We start from the raw sequence: 8,693 nt of genomic DNA, 5'->3' as shown, positions 1-8,693 counted from the left end.
AGTAAGTGCTTCAAGTCCTCTTCACTTTCAGCAAGCAAGGTTGTGTCATCTGCATATCACAGGTTGTTAATGAGTCTTCCTCCAATTCTGATGCCACAATCTTCTTAGATAGTCCAGATCCTCGGATTATTTGCTCAGCATACAGATTGAACAAGTAGGGTGATAGGATACAACCCTGATGCACACTTTTCCTGATTTTAAACCATGCAGTATCCCTTTGTTTTGTTCCAATGACTGCCTCTTTGTCTGTGTACAGGTTCTGCATGAGCACAATTAAGTGTTCTGGAATTCTCATTCTTCACAATGTTATCCAGAGTTTGTTATGACCCACACTATCGAATGCCACTTAAATGACAATTAAACACAGGTAAACATCTTTCTGGTATTCTCTGCTTTCAGCCAAGGTCCATTTGACATCAGCAATGATATCTCTCATTCCATGTTCTCTTCTGAAACCGGCTTGAATTTCTGGCAGTTCTCTGTGGATGTACTGCTGCCAGGGCCCTAAACACTGATAGTCTGTGGTGCTCCCTCCTCTGCTGTTTTAGTCATCTAGGGCTGCTATAACAGAATTACCACAAGTAGATGGCTTTAAGAAAGAGAAATTTATTCTCTCACAGTCTGACAGGCTACAAGTCCAAATTCAGGGTGTCAGCTCCAGGGGAAAGCTTTCCCTCTCTGTGGGCTCTGGAGGAAGATCCTTGTCCTCAATCTTCCCCTGGCCAAGGAGCTTCTCAGTGCAGGGACTCTGGATTCAAAGAACACACTATTGTCCTGGCTCTTGTTCCTTGGTAGTATGAGGTCCCCCGTCTCTCTGCTCGTTTGTCTCTTTTATATCTCAAAAGAGATTGACTTAAGAGAAAACCTAATATTGAAGATTGAGTCCTGCCTCATTAACATAATTGCCTCAAATCCTGCCTCATTAACATCATAGAAGTAGGATTTACTACATATAGGAAAATTACATCAGATAACAAAATGGTGGACAATCACACAATACTGTGAATCATGGCCTAAGCAAGTTGACACATATTTTTGGGGGACACAATTCAATCCATAACATCTGCTTACTCATGCATTCAAATGAGATATGTGAGTTATATACATATATGTATGTATGTGTGTGTGTGTGTGTGTGTGTGTGTCTTAGCCATCCAAGATATAACGTCTTTTTCAATGCAACTATAATAATCTGTCCTTGCCTAGTAACCGCTCTCATTGGATCCAGGTGTATACTGGGTGAATGTAGCCCTCCCCAACCTCTTGTTTATTGGAAAGAAATAGAATACTCCCAAGAGACTCACTGAGATAAGGAATTTCAATTACAAGAGAAGGGACGGTAGGAGACAGAAGTCAATGAAGGTGTTGAAGTGGTAGGGGCCTCCTAGCTTAAAAAAGCTTGCAAGTGGGCACCCTGGTGACCCTGCATGAACTTTATGTCCTGCAGGCACATTCTCACACTCTGGAGCCAGTATCAGTTTCATTTAGTACCCTGCCAGTTCCCTTCCACTGTGGCATTCTCTTTTCCTTGTGTCTAGTCTGCTTGGCACCTGTGTGTCTTTACTTTGGACAACTGGTGCCCCTGTTTTGCTGATGCCTTAAGCATGTGTTTACCTTGTTTACTGGGTAATCTGTCCCTGACTACTGTAACTGTTTTTGAATGATCTTTAGCAGAATTTTACTTGCGTGTGATATTGATGGTATTGCTTGGTAAATTCTGCATTGGTTCAATCACATTTCTTTGGAATGGGCACAAACATGGGTCTCTTCCAATCCTTGGCCAGGTAGCTGTCTTCCAAATTTCCTGGCAAAGACACGTGAGTACTTCCAGCATTGCATCCATTTGTTGAAACATCCCTATTGGTATTCTGTCAATTCCTGAAGCCTTGTTTTTTGCCAGTGTCTTCAGTGCAGGTTAGTCTTCTTTCTTCAGTACCATCAGTTCTTGATCATATGCTTCCTCCTGAAATGGATGAACGTTGATCAATTCTTTTTGGTATAGTGACTCTGTATTCTTTCCGTCTTTTGATGCTTCCTGTGCCGTCCAACATTTTGCCCATAGACTCCTTCAACATTGCAACTCGAGGCTTAAATCTTTTTCTTCAGTTCTTTCAGCTTGAAAATGCCAAGTGTGGCCTTCTCTTTTGGTCTTCTAACTCCAAGTCTTTGCACATTTCATTATCATACTTTACTTTGTCTTCTTGAGAGCCTTTTGAAACTTTCTGTTCAGCTCTTTTATTTTGTGATTTCTTCCATTTGCTTTAGTTACTCCATGTTCAAAAGCAAATTACAGAGTCTATTCTGACATTCATTTTGGTCTTTTCTTTCTCTCTTGTGTTAATTACCTTTTACTTTGTTCATGTATGATGTCCTTGATGTCATTCTACAACTTGTCTGATCTTTGGTCATTAGTGTTCAATGCATCAAACCTGTTCTTGAGATAGTCTCTAAATTCAGGCCAGTTTTACTGAAGGGTGTTCTTTGGCTCTTGTGGACTTATTTTAATTTTCTTCAATTTCAACTTGAACTTGCGTATGAGCAATTAATGGTCTTTTCCACAGTTATCCCCTGGCCTTTTTCTGACTGATAATATGCAGATTCTTCATGAACTCTTTCCACATTATGTAGTCGATTTGATTCCTGTGTACTCCATCTGGCAAGACCAAAGTGTATAGTCACTGTTTATGTAGTTGAAAAAAGGTATTTCCAATGAATAGGTCGTTGGTTTTGCAAAATTCTATCATTATCAATTGCCGGCATCATTTCTATCACAGAGGCCATATTTTCCAACTGTTGATCCTTCTTTCTTTCCAGCTTTTGCATTCCAATCTAATAAACATCAATGCATCTTGATTGCATGTTTGATCAATTTCGTAGGCCTTTCATAAGTTTTATTATTATTTTTACACGTTTTTTATTACTCACTCATTCACTCAGGGTAGACTAATTGCTGAAACACACAACCCTAAGATTTCAGAGCCTTACCTGGTAAATGGTTATTTGGACTTATTCAGTATAGGTGTTCTTCATCAGTCAGCCTTCCATTTTGTGTTCTTGGAGCATTCTGCATTCATCCAACTAACAGGGACAGGTAGTGGGTAGAGGATCTTGAGACAGGATTTTTATGGGACAAGCCTGAAAAGGCTATCATCACTTCCATCCATTATCCATTGAACAAAAACCAGTCATATAGCCACTTCTAACTACAAGCAACAGGAGCAAAGTGAAATGGATTTTGGTAAACACATGATAGTCTCTACCACATTCACATTTAATCAATGACTAAACTAAGACTTAGAGAATGATGTTATCTGCTCTAACCTTAACAAGTAATTGGGATTTGAGGTGTTATTTAAAGTTGTTTGATGTTGTCAAGTCAGTTCCGACTCATAGCAACCTTATGTGTAATGGAACTACATTGCTCCATCCTGTGCTATCTTCTAGTACTGTAACAGACAATGTTCCACTACTATCCATAACTTTTTCACTGACTAATTTTTTTTCGGAAGTGGATCGCCTGGTCCTTATGCTCAGTCTGTCTTAATCTGGAAGATCCATTGAAATCTGTTCATCATGGGTGACCCTGTGAGTATTTGAAATACTGATGGCATAGCTTCCAGCATCACAGCAACATGCAAGTCACTACCACATGACAAGCTGTCAGACAGGTGGTGGTATTTAAGATTAGGTATGGCAGTCTCAGCCATGATAAGTTATCTGGAACCAGACTTGCCATCCCGGAGTAAGAAATGTAAAAGTGGATAAAATTCATGGATCAACAGCTTGTAGACATTGATCAACACCCTAGACAGAACTTTGAAACTTGAGAAATAAATAAGTGATGTGAGTCCTACAATCACCCTGGCTTTCGGGGAGCACTTTTTGGACCATGGTACAGGGAGAGATAAACCAAGCAGAACATAGCAAATTACCGAGTTGACTATAAAGATACTGGATTTTGAGAAGCCTGAGGCAGCTAATATTTGTGGGCAGAGTACTAGAGAAGAAGGAGTTATGCAGATTAAAAGCATCATAAATATACATGGAGGTCCCTTTGCATATGTTGATGAATACTAAACTGTGAATACCTAGAGTGAAACTCCACAGGCTGGGCAAAGAATGTCTGGGGAGCTGTAAACTAAAAAAAATTCTCATAGTTCACTCAGGGATGGGATATTTTAAGCTCCAAGCAGCCAGAGAGGAAATCTTTGTTGAACATTCAGGGAATTAAACAAAGACCCCACAGAAGGATCATTTATTCCTTGTGGTTGTGCCAAACTAACCCTCTAATAACGATTACAATAGATCTGCTCCAACAAAGCATAAAAATAAACTTTTAAATATAAAGCTGTTCTGCAAATAAATTAGCTTCCATCCAGAATAAAGTGCATTAATCTCTAAAGAAGAAACAAGCTCTCAACAATGTAATATTTCAAATGTCCAGTATCCCCCTAATATTATTAGACGTGTCAAGAAGCAGGAAAATGTGGGCTATAACCAGGAGAGAAATGAGTCAATAGAAAATATGAAAAAGTGACTGAGATGGTGAAATTAGCAAATAAGGACATTATAATATCTAAGGATATAAAGGAAATGATGAACTCAATAAGGCAATAAGTGAAAATTATAATATAGAACCTAATGGAACTTCTGAAGCTGAAATATTCAGTATTGGAAATGTAAAATTCACTGGATAGGATTTAAAGCAGGTTGGACACCGAGGAAGAAAAGAATAAAAAACATAACAAATTCTGTATCTATACTAACTGAGGCACTAAAAGAAAATGGAGCTTGATGTATTTTATTAGCATCAAGAAAACAGTCAACTTGACAAGTCCTTATGAGCAAAAATCAATACGAATTTCATGGTAAGATAAAATGTGGTTTTATTCTATTGGTTAAGACCTATGAATGGCTTTACAACATATTTTATTTTTTCAAAGAATTTTTAAATGTCCTTTTGTATATAATTTAATAATAATATAAAGATGTGTTATATAATAGACTATATCTCCAATCTGTAAATAGTTCAAGACGATATAAGAGATGTTACTAAATCTTTTTCTTCTTCCAGTTACCTAACAGTGAGCGGCAACTTCATCATATACTCCAAATAGAGAATTAATCCATGATTTACCCTTTCATTCCCTGCCCCCTCTAACACACAATTCCATCACTAAGTTTCTTTATTCTCCTTCTAAATCCTCTCCATTTTTCTCTCTAAACCATACTGTCTAGAATTGCTCCAACCATGTCCAGGTTGGTCTCCCTCACTCAGTCTTGCCTTTCTGTAAAATATTCTTTCACCCTTCAGCTAGACTGATCTTTGTAAAACACAGCTTTGATCATGTAAACCTTACTTAAATCACTTTAATGGCTCCCCATTGACCCAAATATAAAAAGTATAATCTCTTTTCCATGGCTTATTATGTCTTGTATCGTCTAGTCCCTAATTACCTCTTCCTCCAGCAGTATCTCTTGCAATTTTTTCTCCTTTCACTTGTAATAGAAAAGGAGATGAGCAGACCACACTGGCAATGTGTCTTAAGCAAAGAGTTTATTGTTCTAATACTTAAGATAGAATCAGATTCTGCGATCGGAATCTCTGCCTTCAGTCTGTGCAAATAAGAGCTTATGTAGTCAGAAAGCTTTAAATTTTACACAATCATGTATGATGAAAATTTTTTCTAATGCTATTTTTACAGTAAAACAATAACAAAATGCTTGTTACCTAGTAGAATTCTTAGGTCTCTATTTACAGTCATATCAATGTGTTTTACTGTATTTTGCAACATAGGTCTTTTTTTTTTTTTTTTTGTTTCCTGGTACAATTGTAAAGAGGAACTCTCAAAAATTTCTGTGGTAGCTAGCTAAAATTGTAATTCATTTCTAAATCGATCAAGTTTGGAATATTTGTACTTTTTTTTAAATTTAAGTTTGCAATCCATGTTCAAGAAGATGCCCTGAGCTTAAAAGGAGAATAATTTTCCTTATTTAAAAAAGTGCATAATTATCATTGTACATTTCAGAAGGATCAGAATTGACCCTTAGTTTTTTGTTTTGTTTTATTTTAAGGAAGTTCATGTGTAAGTTTAAACATTTTCTTCCAATACCAAATCTGAGACTGGTTTGTGACTCATAATGTTAGAGATAGATACAGCTAAAATACAAATTAAGCACAAAAATATATGTAACAATAATTATTTTGCTTATGTTAGTATTTAATACGAAAGTTTTTTTTATTGTTGTGATATAAGTGAAAGTTTACAGTTTAAGTTAGTCTCTCATACAAAATTTTTACATACATTGTTATGTGACCCTACTTGCTCTCTCTATAATGTGACAGCACACACTTCCTTTCCACCCCAGATTTCCCATGTGCATTCAACCAGCTCCTGACCCTCTCTGTCTTCTCATCTTGCTGCTGGACAGGAGTTGCCTATTTGGTCTCATGTATCTACTTGAGCTAAGAGGCACACTCTTCACAAGTATCATTTTATATCCCATAATCCAGTCTAATCTTTGTCTGAAGAGTTGGCCTCAGAATTAGTTTTAGTTTTGGGCTAACAGAGAGTCCAGGGGCCATGTGTTCCGGGGTCTCTCCAGTCTCAGTCAAACCACTAAATCTGTCTTCTTACTAGAATTTGAGTTCTGCACACCATTTTACTCCTGCTCTGTCAGGGACTCTCTATGGTGTTGCCTGTCAGGGCAGTCATTGTGGTAGCCGGGCACCATCTAGTTCTTCTGGTATCAGGCTGGATAAGTCTCTGGTTTATGTAGCCCTTTCTGTTTCTTGGGCTAATACTCTCCTTGTATCTGTGGTGTCTTTCATTCTCCCTTACTCCAGGTGGGTTAGGACCAACTGATGCATCTTAGATGGTTGCTCACTAGCTTTTAAGACACCAGACGCCACTCACCAAGATGGGATGCAGAATATTTTCTTAAAAAACCTTGCTATGCCAATTGACCTAGATGTCTCCTGAAACCATAGTACCCATACTCCCACCCCTGCTACTCTGCCCCTCGAAATGTTTCGTTGTATTCAGGATCCTTCTTAGCTTTTGGTTTAGTCCAGTTGTGCTGACTTCCCCTACACTGTGTGCTGTCCTTCCCCTCACCTAAGATAATTCTTGTCTACTTTCTAATTAGTGAATATCCTCTCCCTCCTGCTCCACACTTGGAAAGATCAAATAATGTTTTCTTCTTTGTTTAAACCTTTTCTTGAGTTCTTAAAATAGTGGTCTTATATAATATTTGTCCTTTTGCAACTGACTAAATTCTCTCAGCATAATGCCTTCCAGATTCCTTCATGTTACAAGATGTTTCACAGATTCATCCTTGTTCTTTTTCATTGTGTAGTGTTCCATTGGGTGAGTATACCATAATTTGTTTATCTATTCGTCAATTGATGGGCACCTGGGTTGTTTCCATCTTTTTGCTATCGTGAACAGTGTCACAATAAACATGAGTGTGCATATATCTGTTCGTGTGATGGCTCTTATTTCTCTAGGACATATTCCAAGGAGCGGGATTGCTAGATCTTATGGTACTTCTACTTCTAGTTTTTAAGGAAGCACCAAATCGATTTCCAAAGTGGTTGCATCATTTAACATTCCCACCAACAGTGTAATTGTTCCAGTCTCTCCATAACCTCTCCAACATTTATTATTTTGTGTGTTTTGGATTAATGCTAGCCTTGTTAAGGTGAGATAGTATCTCTTCATAGTTTTGATTTGCATTTCTCTAATGTTTAACGATCATGAGCATTTCTTCATGTGTCTGTTAGCCACACGAAAGTCTTCTTTAGTGAAGTGCATGTTCAAGTACTTTGCCCATTTTTTAATTGGGTTGTTTGTCTCTTTGTCGTTGAGGTTTTGCAGTATATTGTAGCTTTCGGAGATTAGACACAGATCGGATTTGTTGTAGCCAAAAATGTTTTCCCAGTCTATAGGTTGGCTTTTGACTCTTTTGGTGAAATCTTTTGATGAGCATAAGTGTTTGACTTTTAGGAGCTCCCAGTTATTTAGTTTCTTTTCTGGTGTTTGTGTACTTTTGCTTACAGTATGAGTCCGGTTTGTGCCATGTATTAGGGCTCTTAGCATTGTCCCTATTTTTTCATTCATGATCTTTATCATTTTAGATTTTATATTTAGGTCTTTGAGTTAGTTTTTGTGCATGATGTGAGGTATGGGTCTTGTTTCAGTTTTTTGCAGATGGATATCCAGTTATGCCAGCACCATTTGTTAAACAGACTGTCTTTTCCCCAATCGATAGACTTTGGGCCTTTGTCAAATATCACCTGCTCATACGTGGATGAACTTAACTCTGGATTCTCAATTCTGTACCGTTGGTCTACATACCTATTGTTGAACTAGTACCAGGCTGTTTTGACTACCATGGAGGTATAACAGTTTCTAAAATCAGGTAGTGTGAGGCCTCCCACTTTGTTCTTCTTCTGCAGTTATGTTTTACTTATCCGGGGCCTCTTCCATTTCCATATGAAGTTGGTGATTTGTTTCTCCATTTCATTAAAAAATGCCGTTGGAGTAGACTGCTTCAAACTTAGAAAGATAAGGGTAAAATTCATGGTAACCACAAAGAAAGTTAACAAATATACTCATAAAAATAAAGAGGAAAAACATAAAGTCTCAGCAAAAACAAAACCTACAAAAACAAAAGAAATGAAAAAAAAA

The sequence above is a fragment of the Trichechus manatus genome, unplaced genomic scaffold (genome assembly GCF_000243295.1).
Source record: "Trichechus manatus latirostris isolate Lorelei unplaced genomic scaffold, TriManLat1.0 scaffold00011, whole genome shotgun sequence".
Taxonomy (NCBI): Eukaryota; Metazoa; Chordata; class Mammalia; order Sirenia; family Trichechidae; genus Trichechus; species Trichechus manatus.
The sequence above is the reverse complement of the archived record's forward strand: the minus strand, read 5'-3'. Positions refer to the sequence as shown.